The sequence below is a fragment of the Protopterus annectens genome, chromosome 8.part0 (assembly GCF_019279795.1).
Source record: "Protopterus annectens isolate FY-2018-M chromosome 8.part0, PAN1.0, whole genome shotgun sequence".
Taxonomy (NCBI): domain Eukaryota; kingdom Metazoa; phylum Chordata; order Ceratodontiformes; family Protopteridae; genus Protopterus; species Protopterus annectens.
Genome location: NC_056741.1, coordinates 318,361,527 through 318,376,803, shown reverse-complemented (window position 1 = coordinate 318,376,803; position 15,277 = coordinate 318,361,527).

Genomic DNA, 15,277 nt, shown 5'->3' with positions numbered 1-15,277 from the left:
ATATTTTGGAATGTAAATGGCCTTAACTTGTATAGACAAAAACGTAAGAGAACTGAATTTAGAACTGCAGCATGTAAATACCAATGCTGCAGGAGACAAGTTTGGAAAGAAATGATCATGTAAATTTAATAAAAAGAGGATTTCAGGATGAATATACAGCAGAATATCAGGGCCAAAGGAAAAGGGGAGTAATTATACTAATTGCTAAAGGAGTTCCAATAATGACAGAAAAGGAAAAAAAATGGTATATTTGTGGTAGCAAAGGCCTAGTGGGAAGAGAAGAGGATTACACTGGCATGTATTTATATTCCACCAAAACCTGCTGTTATGGAGCTTAAGAAACTCTGGGGAGAAATCCACTTTCAGCAGGAAATATTGCATATACTGTAGGTGAGAACTGTAACTTTATTTGCAATGAAGATGTATATGGGGGACCTAGAATGGAAAATTTAAAAAGAGGGTAAATTTCTGAAGAAATGTATGAAAAATGTTTGTGTGGAAGACATGAATTCAGTAGTAGGATCACTGAGATAATTTACATATTCCCCAAAGTAAGTCAAGGTTGGGCTAGACTAAATAGAAATTAGTTTACAGGAACACGTGTATTTAATTGAAAACTTTGACACACATCCAATAACTTGCAGGTCATGCACAAATAAAAACTTAAGATAACAGTGCAGGTTAATTAAATAAAAATGAGACACTCACTTTCCCACCTACCTGTTAAAAACAGAGAAATATAATAAGCAGTGGAAATTATTCAAGATTTATTATGGAAAATAAATATTTCAGAAGTTATAGCTAGTAAGTCGGATAAAATGAAAATGGAGTTTAAAAATATGGTAGAAATAAAAGAAAGAGATAAGGTTAAGTAAGAGTAATTGTTTAGAGGAGCTAACAAATGCTAAAGTATTCTAGAATATGGAGGAGCTCACAGAACAAGATGTGGCAGAATTGCAGATTACTAAATAGAAATTAAGGGAGTATCTGGGATAATATGCATGAGTTTAAAAAGATTGTTAATAAGCAACTGTTTTGAATCCAGAGTACAAAAACATTTAGCACAATGATTTAAGCAACAGAAAGTAAAAATGTGTCTTCAAACTTAGGGAGCCTATAACAAGAAAAATAACCAGAGATCCTCTAGGGGTATTAGAGATATTTCAGAAATTTTATGAACACCTGTATAATGCAGAGAAATGTGGGACTCAAAGAGCACAGATGGAAATATTTATGGAAGACTTAAGTATGCCAAGGTTAGAGGTAGATGAAACTCAACAATTAAGAGTTAAAATAAGAGGAGATGAGATAAAAACTGTGATGTATTATCAATCTGCAGGTAAGTCTCCAAGAGCAGATTGTATTTCTGTGAAGTTAGGAGGGAAAGTGATAAAGATGTGGAAGGTTTTGCATAACATTTTAAAAGAATGTGAAGCAACAACATCTTGTAAGAAAGTTGCGTTGGCTGTAGTACCTAAAGACTGTAAAGAGCCATCATACTCAATTTCACGTAGCCCCGTTTCAGTTTTAAACTACAATTATACAGTGTTTGTCTTTACTAGCTAAAAAATGGCAAAAGTTCTGCCAAAAGTAGGAATCAGATGTTAAGAAAATACCACTCTCTTTGGTAGGTCTTGTGTGCAGAGAAAGCATTTAAACAGACTAAGTTGGGATTTTGAGTAGGACAAATAGAAGCATTTGCATTCCCTAACACAATAATGTTAATAAGAGTATGTATGAAGGATTGCTGGAAAAAATTAAAATAGAAGGGTTCCTCTCCAAGTTGTCTGAACAGAGGAACAAGGCAGAGGTGTCCCTTTTCCCATTTATTTGCTTTATTTAGAAGTGTTGACAAAGAAAATAAGGGACACAGAAATGCAGTGATATAATTGGTATGGTAATCAAGCAAAGTTACCATTATTTGCAGATGAATCTATTTTGTACCTGATAAATCCATCTCACTGAACAATTTTAGACCATTTCAAGTCTTTGACACAAAATTACAGCTATAGCCTTTGTTTTATCTTCATTAAATTATGTACCTACACAGCAATACCCATATTTGTGGGGATACAATACGATAAAGTATTTAGGAGCTTAAGAGAGGCTTCTTTTATACCGACTAAGGAGATGTGGGAAGAGACTAAGCAAAAGATAATACAAAAACTGAGAAATTGGGTAGTAAGATACAAGCAGTGAAATGTTTTTATTCCCTTTAGTTGTATATACAAGTCATGCATATCTTTATAAATCAGAGAAGTTGTGGACAACAGAGTTGAAGGAATGTATCTGGTAGGAAAAGAGTACAAAGGTTAAGTGGTATATGCTGATACTTCCAATAGAGCAAGGTGGTTTAAGATTACCAGATTTGAAGCGACATCTTAGAGTTACACAATTAAGGTTCGTATATATATATATATATATATATATATATATATATATAAAACACAAGCAGAAGAAGTGGAAAAGTATGATGAAGTAAGGGGGAAATACAAGAAATAAGGAGATAGTGGGATTTTAGATGTAGATCCGTATGGAGAAGAACAGCCATACAGAATATTATATTCCTAAAGTGGCAGAAAGTGTTTTAAGAACTAAGTCAACATGAGACTGGAGAAAGGAGATTTTGCTGATTATGAATGACTGCAAGTAGGGGTACAGAGAACAGATAAGAGGAGGCTGAAATTTACTGGAGAAGATTGGGAAAGGAACTAAGGTATTGGGAGCAAATCAGTAGAGGAAGAAAGGTAATAAAATGAGATGAGGACAAGAAGACATTTGGACTACAGGCTACAGACTGCCTTCTGTAGCAGGGATTGTTAGAATATAAGCAAAGAGAAAGGGATAGGGGGAATCTTAGGTGAAAAATCTGCTCTGGTAGAGTGTTAGTTGAACCTAGAACAGAAGCTGCTGTAAAAAGTATAATTTTATAGGGCATATAAAATATTGTAAGATAACTAAGAATCAATCAGAGAAGATTAGAAAAGACTGAGAAGAAAGATTGGAGAAGCAATTTACAAGAGAACAATGGTAGGACATATGTATGGCTCCCAACTATGCCACAAAGTCTAGGTTTAGGATTTTTGCTTGGAAGTGTTTGCATATGTATTTTTATACCCCAAGCAAATGCCCGATAATTTTTCCCCAGGTAGATGGCAAATGAAGGTGTGACAGGGAAGAAAGAAGTAAATTGGAACATATGCTTTGGGAGTGCAATGAGTTGGCAGATTTTAAAAATTCCCTACAGCATACCCTGTCAGAAATATTGGGTGAGAAAATGGGTGTAACTATGAAAATTATTCCTTTAATTTGGGGCTCAGGATCTGAATTGCCTAGGCATAGAAAGGCCTTTTAAAGTTTAATTCTGGTGGCTGCCGAAAAAGCAATTAATAGAAAATGGAAATCAGTCTAATACAACTGTATTTGAAGTATTGCCTTTTGTAACAGAGATAAGAGAAGTGCCAGTGGAATCTTTAGAAAAGGAAAGGAGCAAATTATATAGAAATAAATGGAAATTGTGGGTGCAACACATGCAGAATAATGTTCTGGAGGAGGAGTGAGGCAGAAATTGAGCAATTTACATGATGCTGGACTGATAATTATAAAAATAAATATATGTGATGTATAATGTACAGCCTAGTCTACCCAGATATGACACCACTACTATATATATATATATATATATATATATATATATATATATATATATATATATATATATATATATGTGTATATATATGTAAATTAATGAGACTACTGGGCTAAGGAAAGGAAAACAAACTGCAAAAAAAAAAAAAAAAAAAACAACTCAGAGCATTTAATGTCAGGATGCAGCATGATTTCTTTCAGTTAAGACATCTCTGAGAAGGTGTCCGCAAAATAAAAAGCACACTACCATGATAAGACGCTAAGGGAAATGGGTTAAGGTTGGTTATTCGGCATATCAATCACACAAGTCAAAAATGGGAAGTGAGAACATGAATAAGGAGCTGATACATATTAGCTGCTAAACTGTATTTATTATCTGAGCCATATGGTCAATTCTATTATCCAGATATGATTTGAGAGACAGTGCCCTTTGTCAACCTGATACATTTACTATTAGCTCCATACAGGGGGACCAAATTCACTACTGCTGTGTCATCACATTAGGACCACCATGTATGAATATCCTTACCAGTACTTATTTCATTAAGAATTATCTGTGGCAAGATGTGAAATATCTACCTGGTCTCTAATCCACCAAATGGATATAAGGAAGACAATCAGACTGAGTTTGATTATGGTAACAGGCATGAATCATCTAGTAAAAAGAAGAGGTGGAAGTAAGGATATTCTAATTTGTTCTTCTCTCTAATCTGTTCTGCAACTCCATAATGGTTGTTTTGTTGTTCTTGACCATTGTCCATGTATACTGTGTGACTGTTGTCACCATTAGGAATCCTATGTTGTGCTCCTGCATCAATATGAACAATATAAGAAAATTAGCAAATTTGTAATTACAGTTCAGAAGAAAGTTGTGAAACCTTCCTTTTCTTGATCTATTTACTGGCCTCAGATCTCAGCTTCATGTAGGGTGATGTCCAATAAAACTAAATTATACAATTTTTAACAAGATAAACCTGTTCAACTTATTCCTACTTTATATTAGATAAACATTATATGTGGACACCACACATGAGGTATAGGAGATAGCATTGGAGCTGGATTAGACAGAGTAGAGTGGAGCAATGCCCAGTCATGACTGTTCAAATTGACCATCCCTTATGGTTCTGTGGTTAAGTATTACTTCTCCACTGTTCAGAATTTAGCAGTTTTTGGCAGAATCCTTTGTTTAGGGACATCCATCCTCCTTGCAAACAAATATGATAATGTAAAATGGCTGTGCAAGTGATTTCACTCCAGGAGCAGAGAAATTCTTTTTTGACTGATCATGTACTTTGAAACTTGGTATTTATATCATTAGTAAAGTCCTGTTTTCAAGTGCTTCAACACTGAGATAACTATCAGTGTGACCATCAAATAACCAACCAAGACCCACACCAACAATGCCCATCTGTTTAGAACAGCATGACAGTGATAACTATAAAAGTGCAAGAGATGTAGCCTAAGGACTCAACATCAAAGGCAGAATAAGTTATTTGCTAACTTTACAGGGATGGTAACAGTTAAGAGGTCTTTGTATGGGGACAAGTGGAATGGTCATATTTGCATCTGTTGGCATATGTCAGTGCATTAACATAACAGCAATTACTCCGTGCTCAGGTCAAGGCCGGAGTATCTTTGCATTGACCATGTGGTAACTTACCCCTGAGTAGCAGGAGTTCAATCCTAAAACTGCCTTCCATTTTGTTCAAGAATGTCAGGTCAGTGGAGATATACTTTTAACTCCTCCCTTTAAATTCATGCTGAGTGTCTTGCACTGCTCTGTCTTCAGAGGATTTTGTGAACTCTCTTAATAGCCAACATGATCCTGGGGACCAATGCAATAAGCCATTTTAATTTTTAATTTAATTGACTTATTATTCTGTAATTAACTGGTCTTTCTTTGATCCTTTTAAGCATGACGTAGATTACAAGGGCAAGTTTAATGTAGCCAACCAGCATGTGTTTGGAAGAGGGGAAGAAACCTCAACACCCAAAGAAGGAAAGCATTACAAAAATTCACTTAGTGACTAAAACTGAGGACTAGACCCTGGAGCAGAGATCTTACCGCTAAGCTACTATATTGCCTATAAATGATCCAGGTGCAGATATGGTGTGCTTAGGACTATGGACTCTTCTCTTGGTTCTGGCCTTCAAGCTCACATGGTTAAGCAGATTTGTGTGGTCATCCCACATTAGGGCTTATGTCTTGGTGCCTACGCAACAAACAGATATTTGACATCTGAGTTTGAGTAGCAGGTGCAGGAAGATGCCATTAGGAAATTTAGTCTGAAAAAGACATTTCTGAAATAGACAGCCCGCACATGCATCTTCTCCATTTGAAATCCCAAATCACTTTGGAGATGTCCTCGGGCTGATGAGCAGCTTGGAGAGGAGCCCTGGGTCATCTTTCCTTAGAGCTAGTCATTATGGCTACTATAAAAGCAGCTTAGAAGTACCCTGATAATTCCTATAGGCCCCCCAAAAAAGTTGATTCTCTTTGCAAGTCACTGTCTGTGTGGAAAAGTTAACTCACTAAGCATCTCATTGTTGATGCTTTTGCTGGTCTTTGATCAGCATTGGTCTAGAAGATAAATTCGTTACAGTACTGTCAAAGATTTCATATAACCTGTCCCAGTTCCAGATCCACCCACTTAAGAAAGTGCTGAGTAATGTAGCAGATATACCAGTGTCTGAATAAGAGGAGGGTCTTCATGAGACTTTGTCTACCATCTCCATGGGGAGTGGTTACTATTTCTCTCATCATTTAGACTACACCAGTGCTGCGGTTAGGGCTCCATGCTTGGATATGCCCCTGTAAAGGACTGCTTTGCTGATAGTCCTCCATTAAGGAAGACAACAGGAGCAATATCCTGGCAGTCCAGGTTTTTGGGAGATGTGCTGTTTTTCCAGTCTGCTCAGGACCTAGTTGAAGATTTCCAAGTCCAAGTTTAGGAATACCCAGATGGAATCTTTCCTCATCTCTAGCTTCTTCTCAACTATCTCACTGCAAACACTGGATTCAGATCACGATGCAGCACAACAAACCCAAACTGCTTGTCTCCCATCTTACTATCTACTACTCTTCATATTTATACAGCATCCACTCCTGAAATTTCAATCAGTGTGACAGGAGTTTGATGCTCCTATAATGTCCACAGTTGTGAATGCCCCATTTGTTCTTCTACAGTGTTGCTAGAATGCTTATTCTCCAGTCATCTAGGATATACCCTTCTCTCCGCACTGCTTTGAGAACCCTCTGGAGTAATTTCTCCCCTAATTCACCCAACATTTTCATCATACATGCCATGACCTCATCTGAGCCTTCTACTTTCCCTGACTTCATTTCTTAAATGCTGTTTATGTAGGACGGGTTTCTCACCTTCTTTCATCATAAGGTGTGCCTGTTAGAACAGCTTGTATGAGGTTTTCTTCATTCAGAAGCTGTTCGAAGTACTACTACCACCTGCCTTTGATGTCAAATGGACTGATGAGTAGGTTGTTGCTGGTCTCCCTTGTGGAATGTGTGTGACTATCTTACCTTTCTGTTGTTGCCTTTTTTGTGCCATCTGCTGAGTCTCTTTTAAAAAGTTGGTAGATTGCCTCTGATGCCTTGATCTTTGTTATTGTAACTGCTGTCTTAGCCTCTTTGTTAGCTAAACCATATTCCTTCTCTTGGTTAGTCTTTTCAGTTTGCCACTTTTTCCTACACTACTATTTTTTGAGGGCTTCCTGGACTTCTGCATTCCACTGCTAACTTTCCTTACATACCTGGCTCAACCACATATTTGTTCAGTAGTTTTTATTCATGCTGTTTTGATGAGCTGCTATTCTTCATCTGCACTGATTTCCTCATAATCTGAGATATTAGTGCCCTGGGTATTTCCTTGAACACTTGTGCTGTCTCTGTCTGTAGTCAACTTCCAGGTCTTCAGCCTAGTCTATGACCTTAGAGCCTTCTCTGACCACTGCTTGCAGCAGACTGTGGCAACCAGTTGTTTATGTTGTACAATGACTGTTTCACTGGGGATGGTTATGCAAGCTGTGACTCTACCCACTCCCTTTCCTTAGTAGGAGGAAATCTACATGAGTTGCATGTTGCCTCCTTTTGTATGTGATTTTCTGACTGGTTGTCTTTCAGAACCATGTGCTGGCCACCATTAAGCCATTTGCCAGATATATATCTAGAATGGCCTCTCCTTCTTTATTCCTGTTGCCCTATTCATGTGAACCCAGGCAGTCTTCATATTTTGTTCTGGTATGTGAATTCAGGTCCCCAATTATCAACATCAACTCATGTTGTCCTGCTTCCTGCTTTATCTAGTAGGTCTTGCAATTGCTGCCTGAATGCACTCTCTTCCTTGCTATCATAACCCTGAAGTGGGGCATAGGCTGAGCTTATGAATAGTGCCCTGTCATTACACTGGAGTCTGAGTGCATGAGTCTATCACTCATTCTGATAACATCCCTCACCATCTTCTGAAGCCTATCCCTTACCATAATTTCCCAGAGCATTTCTAGTCTGTTCTTTCCCTGGCTAATAGAATCTGGATCCCAAACTGTCTTTGCTACACTGTCCCTCCATCTTGTCTCAGGGCTACAGAGAATGTCCAGCCTCCCTACAATCATGCTGTCCACTTCCAAGCTGTGGCTTGTCAGTGTACATATATTGAGTGTAGCAGTCCTTGCTTCATGTTTGGCATTACATTCAACTTTTGCTCAACAGAGCTATGTCAGGTAACCCAAGCTAGGCATCTGGATGGCATCTGGCCAATAACTTATTGACCTAGGGCTGCTGGGCTTTAGAATGGGCACACAATGGCCAATAGGGGCACACAGACCCCTCCCACCAGAGTAGGCTGGGTCTTCAACCCACTTATCACTGGCAAATACCTATACCCATTTTTGGTGACATTAGTCAATGTGAACAAATCACCTGGAGCCCATTTTTACATCATTAAATGGCTAGCCTTGACATGGTGCACAATTTATGATCCTTGTTCTCCTGTCTGGAGTATATTGTGCACCACAGTTGATTTCCAGGGTAGTTAGTCCATACAACTCTTCCCCAGCATTAAAGTGTTTGTTTATTTCAAAATAACTAGTCTGCCAAATAAACCAAAACTGTGATTGATTTGCAAGCCTCCATTATATTAGTAGCCTTGTCTGAAGTCTTTCCCGAGTTTATGTGCTATTGTCTGCTGTTCCTACCCTGTGAACAAACATGTGTTTACTTAAAATATTTTGCTAGGATTCAGAAATAATCCCACCTCCCATGTTAAGTGTCTACTGCAGGTAAGTCAATTTATGGGAAATTAATTTCTGAGAAATTTCTGGTCATTGCTAGGAATACCTCATTATCAGTTATTTAGCATGTCTTTGAATCATATATATATATATTTTTAACCATGATCATTGTCAGACCCGTGACAGTGGTAGTCTTTACACTGACAGTGCATACAGTGTGTTGGCACAGGCACCACCTTACACTCATACATACCCATTCACTCAGTTTCAAACAACCCCTCCACATACTTGATCAGACTTATTGACACACTCAACTATTCCAGGTTCTGACACATACTTCTCCAACTCCATTCATGCTCCTACAGCCACACATACCACTCCCACGTCTCCACTGAAATTGCATGTACAGTGACTTCTTCCACTGAAGTCCATCTGTAACCACCATCTTTTGACCAATTATGGTAATTTACACAGCTGAGTGATTCAGAGAATCACTCTGCAGCATAACCTGTGGCTGAAGGCATTTCTGGGAGAGAGCACATGGCTAATTAGCATTAGTTGCCCCCCCCCCATGATCAGTCGGCTGAAGTTCCTGTTAGTGGGAAACCACAGATGGGGTTACTGTGAGGGGTAAATTGCTGGCCTACAGTAATCCTTTCTGAATTCTAGTGGTTCTCTGTGTAGGGCCAGGATGTAAAGTTTATTGTTCTGTCAGTTTTAAATTCAATAATATATTTTAGTATTTGTAATACTGAGCAACATTTAGTTTTATGTACACACCAATGTAATGCTAAAAGCTACATTGTTCCAAAACTAGACTGCTGCTAAGGGTTAAATGTATCCTAGTTCTCACTGGTTTAGTCTGATATACTCTACTTTTTTAATCTGAATGCATAAATATGTAAACTAAAAATTATAAACTGCTTACAGAAGACATTCTGACTAAGGGATTGTAAAAGAAGGCGGCAAGCTATGATTCCTGTTAGCAGCTGAACTGCCTGTTTTTGCAGCATGGCAAACTATATTTTTGGTAACGTTAAAATTCCTTTTATGAATATGTTCAGTCAGCACTTTTTGCATTTAATATTCTAGCTCTGCAATAGATGGTCCCATTAAATTTTATAGGTGCCCTGTAGAAAACATGAACAATGTTAAATGTCCTGAGATTTTAAGACAAAAAAAATTCTTGTTTTCATTACTAGTTACAAAAAGTACTTATTTTAGACATGAAATACTAAAAATGCAAGTGTTTTAGAAAAAAGTGAAATTCAGTCCTTTTCTTTGGTTGTGGATATAGGCTACCCTGCAAAAAGGACACATATTTATAAAAATGTCCTACAATGGGTTCTTGGAAAGGTGGCAACACTGTGTTAATTTTCTGATTTTAATTATTTATTGTGACTTTAGTAGTGCATTTCAATATTTGCTACAGTGCTTGTTTGTGTTTGCATACTGTGTCTCACAATACATAAGACCCTACACCCTCCAGTATTCATGGTTTTTTACTCATTTGTTAACCTTTTTTCAGGCTGAATATTCAGATTATAACGACACACACAGCAGTTTTTTGTAATGAATAGGTTAATGATAGGAAGAATGAAACCTCTTCACAAAGCAGTATGTGGTTTATCTTTAAGCTAATATATGTGTACCTTTTAGTTATTCATTTGTATGACCTTTGATATTTATAACTGTTTCAAACCTAATAAGATATTGATTTTTACTTGACAAAATGCACTTTGATTCTTTGAACAACATTCTACATTAAAAAAGCATGAAATATATTTGACGTTTCCTTAAAAGTAGGAGTTGTAAATCAATTAAGTTATCTTAATTCACAAGTGAAGTATCTTGTTCAATTCATTATAACTTAGTAGTGTACTTGCTGGAGGTCCAAGAACTGTGGTTCTGGTGCTAGAGACTCCGAGTTTTGTTTTGTAGTAAGCCCATACAAAGTGTAAGAGATTAGGTATTAAGCACCTAAAGTAGTTGCTCCACTGAAGACAACTGCACTCAGTTGCTGGCTTGCCTTGACTTAAATCAGAATGGATGAGGATTCTCTCAATGGCAGTAAAGATTAATTCCACCAGTTTATATGGTACTGTGCTCAATTTGTATAAAGATACCTCTCTGTCATGATGTTGTGCCCCTGTCCATGTGGAAGGGGGTAATACTTGAGTCGCAATGTTTTTCTGGCTTGAATTACTGGGAAATAAGTCTTCCATTTCACAATGAACAGTTTCTGCAGCTTTGCACACAAAGAAAGGAAACAGTCTATTTAAAAATTAAGTTGCTGAAAAATACAATGCAGATTGTGCAGTGGCACTAATTATGCCAACAAGCAATTTAGTTATATCCTTAGTCCCCTCCTATGATTGGCTCATTTAAGGCACTGCAAGCTTCTGGACTACAGTGTGCCTTTTAAATATGGTATGGCTCCATAATGAAATTGTGTTTTGTGATCATCAACAAGCAAAAAAAAAGCACATTTACAAATGAAAAAATTAGAAAAAATATTTTTATTCAGTGAGGGGACAAGCTCATCCTTGCATTCCACAGCATACCACTCTCATTTAAATACCAAGATCTCTATAGCCTGGTGAAAGGAGAAATCCACTTGATACTGCAATTTTGATGCTAAACAGAAAAACCTCAGAATTACACCTTAAGAGTATTGGTCACTGGTGTATCCAATACAACTCTGGTACCCATATAGCGTATGCATAGGTATCTTGTGATTCCCAATAGAAGTGAAATCTTCATACACAGTTTTTGCTGATACACCCATTAACATACCACCTAGTTTTTAAGGAGTGCACCAACCTACCTTGTGAACAATATTATGGAAAACACAATTTATACATAAAGTTACTACTGAATCCCAAGTAAATAACTAAACAGTACATACTATTAATATAATAAATTACCCTAAGCTAGTGAACAAATATATGCCACATTTGATAATCTGCCAAGCAGTAATGTACAGTTGTGCAGTCAATATAGCATGGCCCAGTGTTATTGACTTTGCCACTCCCATTAAACAGTTCATGCAGCTTGATCTAACATGTTTTTATATACTGACTTTGTTGGTATATTGTCTCCATCCACATTTCTTGCTGTGTGTCAGAATCTGACTAGACATTCCATTAATCAAGAGTAGTGATAGAAAAAGACAAACAGCCTTTTCTGGGAATTGTACTAACTCCAAAGCCCGCACTGCTCTGCCCTGGTACGGTGTAAACACTAACTGCTAGAACCAGCTGAAGTGGTAATCTGATATTTCCCAATCCTGATTCCAGTATCTAATATAAATGTAGTAATTTCATTGCATTCTTTCTTCTAAATGTATCTAAAAATGTTCATGCTAATACCAGTTCACGTTAATTTTACAATACATACCACATGCACCATTAGTCCTCATGATCCTTTTTTTTCCTTTTCTTCAGTAATTGCTTGGAGGATGTTGATACAATGTACAGCTGAATGACTGCTGTATTTCCTAGTTGCAAAATGTTACATTTTTCAAAGTAGAATTTCTTATAATTCATGAAAATTATAAAATCATAGACAAGTTTTCCTGTGGTAAAAGAAATAAGCAGACAACATACCTACATAATACATTATTTCCTTAATAGCTTTTAAACTGAATTGTGAAACACTTTAGACCCCCATCAGTGGACTGGGGCTAAAGATAGGTAGTGGAAATCTATCTGCATGTTAGTGCATGGACTTGCACATCAGGCATGGTTGTGCACAAAGCAAAGAATGGGTTAATTACTTGGTCTCCCCAAGGCTGGTGTTGAGCAGGAGACATGCCTAAAGTTTCATCTTTTGTGAAAAATGAATAAATAAAATGACACACAGATTTTGCTTGCATTTTACATTTGTTTGGAGAGAATCAGTGCTGAGCAGAAAAGATGCCTGATCTTTCACTGGCACATCAGTACACTAAGCATGTGAGAAGATGAGTTGAAAATCCAAGTCTTACAGTAGGTCTAAAAGTTCACATTTGTAACAAGTTAGTCTGTTGGGGGCTGCACCAAGATGGATGTTAGTTTGACTGAGGAACTGGGACCTAAGAATTGTGTTAACGAGAAGCATATCTATATCTGCCAATTATATTGTATGTGTGTGTATTGTGTGTGTTTATATATATATATATATATATGTACTATACATACATACATATATATATATATATATATATATATATATATATATATATATATATATATATATATATACATATATATATCTATATATACACACACACACACACACTTATATATATACACACACACACACACACACACACATATATATAGTTCAACCATCATCAGAAATCCAGCACTCCATTCATAAATTCACCTGATAGTGATGTATTGATGAATATTCATTGCTAAATCCAAAAAATAGCTTAAATGCACCAAATAGTGCACTGATGTCATCAGTGGGGTAACTGGTTTGCATTAGCTCAGCTGTTGCCCTGCCTGAAATTGCTTTTGTGGATGTTACATTTAACAAAGCACTATTTTTATACAATGACATTATTTAGAAAAAATACTTACTTTTTTTAAATAATGGCATTGTATAATGTCTCAGTGCTGCCCTTCTGCAGCTGTCTGGTATTCTGCGGCAGTTCTGATGTACTGCGCATGCGTATGCTTACACAGTACATTAGAGTTGTGTGTGGAAGCAGCGGAGAAAGCAAGATCTTGGTTGCTTTTTAGAAAGTGTCTTGCTATGTTAAAGGGAGTTTAACATAGCGAGACAGCTTTAAAAAGGCAACAGAGATCTTCTTTTCTTCGTTGCTTTTTTTAAAGCTGTCTCGCTATGTTAAACCCAACATTGAGAGGCAGCTTTAAAAAAACAACAGAGAAAATAAGATCTCTGTTGCGTTTTTTAAAGCTGTCTCTCTATGTTAAACACCTTTAACATAGCAAGACACTTTCTAAAAAAGCAACGGAGATCTTGCGTTCTCCGTTGCTGTAACAAAACAAAAAAAAAACAAAAAGACTTATACTAATGGAAAAAGTCCGGGCAATTTCTATTAGTATAAGTCTGATTTACAACGGGCATGCTGACCAATCAGCGTGCACATTTTGGAGTATTAATGGGGGGGGGGGTCATTGTATAATTATCAATAAATCGCTGTCGGGTGAATCTATGAACAGAGTGCTGGACTTCTGATGATGGTTGAACTATGTATTTTGCCCGTGCACCAAAAGTTGTTGGATTGTTTTATATATATATATATATATATATATATATACATACATACATACATAAACACACACACTATACAAAATTAAAATCTGATGGAAGAGCGGAAAGGAAACAAGTCTGGAGTTTGCCTCTAAATCTTGTAACTGATATGGCAACTCATTTGAGTTCTGTTCCAGTCACCATATCTGCTCTTTGTCTTATATGATGTGTTCTGTTGAGAGGGGGAAATGCACACTTGCATATGGACTGTGGTGATATAGTAATGCTCTGCATTCACTGTTTCTCTGGGTGTGTGTGTGTGTGTATATACATAAAAAAATATATACACCAGGGAAATTAATTGCAAGGATTCATTTGCCATCCCACCATCTATACCTCTCAACCACTCAGATTATCAACAGAATGTCCATAATTTGTTCTCATATTTTTTATCTGTTTCTCATAAAAATAGTGGGTTTCTGGCAAATCATTAAAGGCTGATGTCACTAAATAATGACAGCATTTGAATTTTAGACTTCATAACCTTTCAGAAATGCATGTTAATGTAAAACCTGTTATTCTAGCAACTTTCTAAATTTATAAGAGCAATATTTAAAATCTGGCCCTATTCTGGGGCCTTTGTCCGCTCACTATTATTGGCTTTGTCCCGCTTTCTTGGGCTAAGTTGTTGAGAAGTATGTCACCACCACAATTATTTTCACTGTGCAGATTGGTGACACTTCTAAATGATGTTCCATCTGAAAGACAAGTTCTTGCTGCTTGGAGGGGGATCATCCAAAGAATTGCTGTAGCAGTTAACATGGCAGAATTAGAAGCTAACATCAATTAAGAAAGATCCAAGTGATCATCATATGCAGAAGCTGCGCTTGCCTTATTGTTAGCTGTAATCACTTACAAACAGGTCTTCTTCTTCTTCTTTCGGCTTTTTCCTGGTTAGGAGTCGCCACAGCAGATCACCTGTCTGCTCATGATTGGCAGTGGAATTTTACAGTGTTGAGTTGCCAGCCCGGCACCCAACCTTCCACAGAAGACACACACATGCATTCACACCTAGGGCCAATTTAGAGTATCCAATTCACCTGCAGCATGTCTTTGGGATGTGGGAGGAAACCAGAGCACCCGGAGGAAACCCACGCAACCACAGGGAGGACATGCAGAC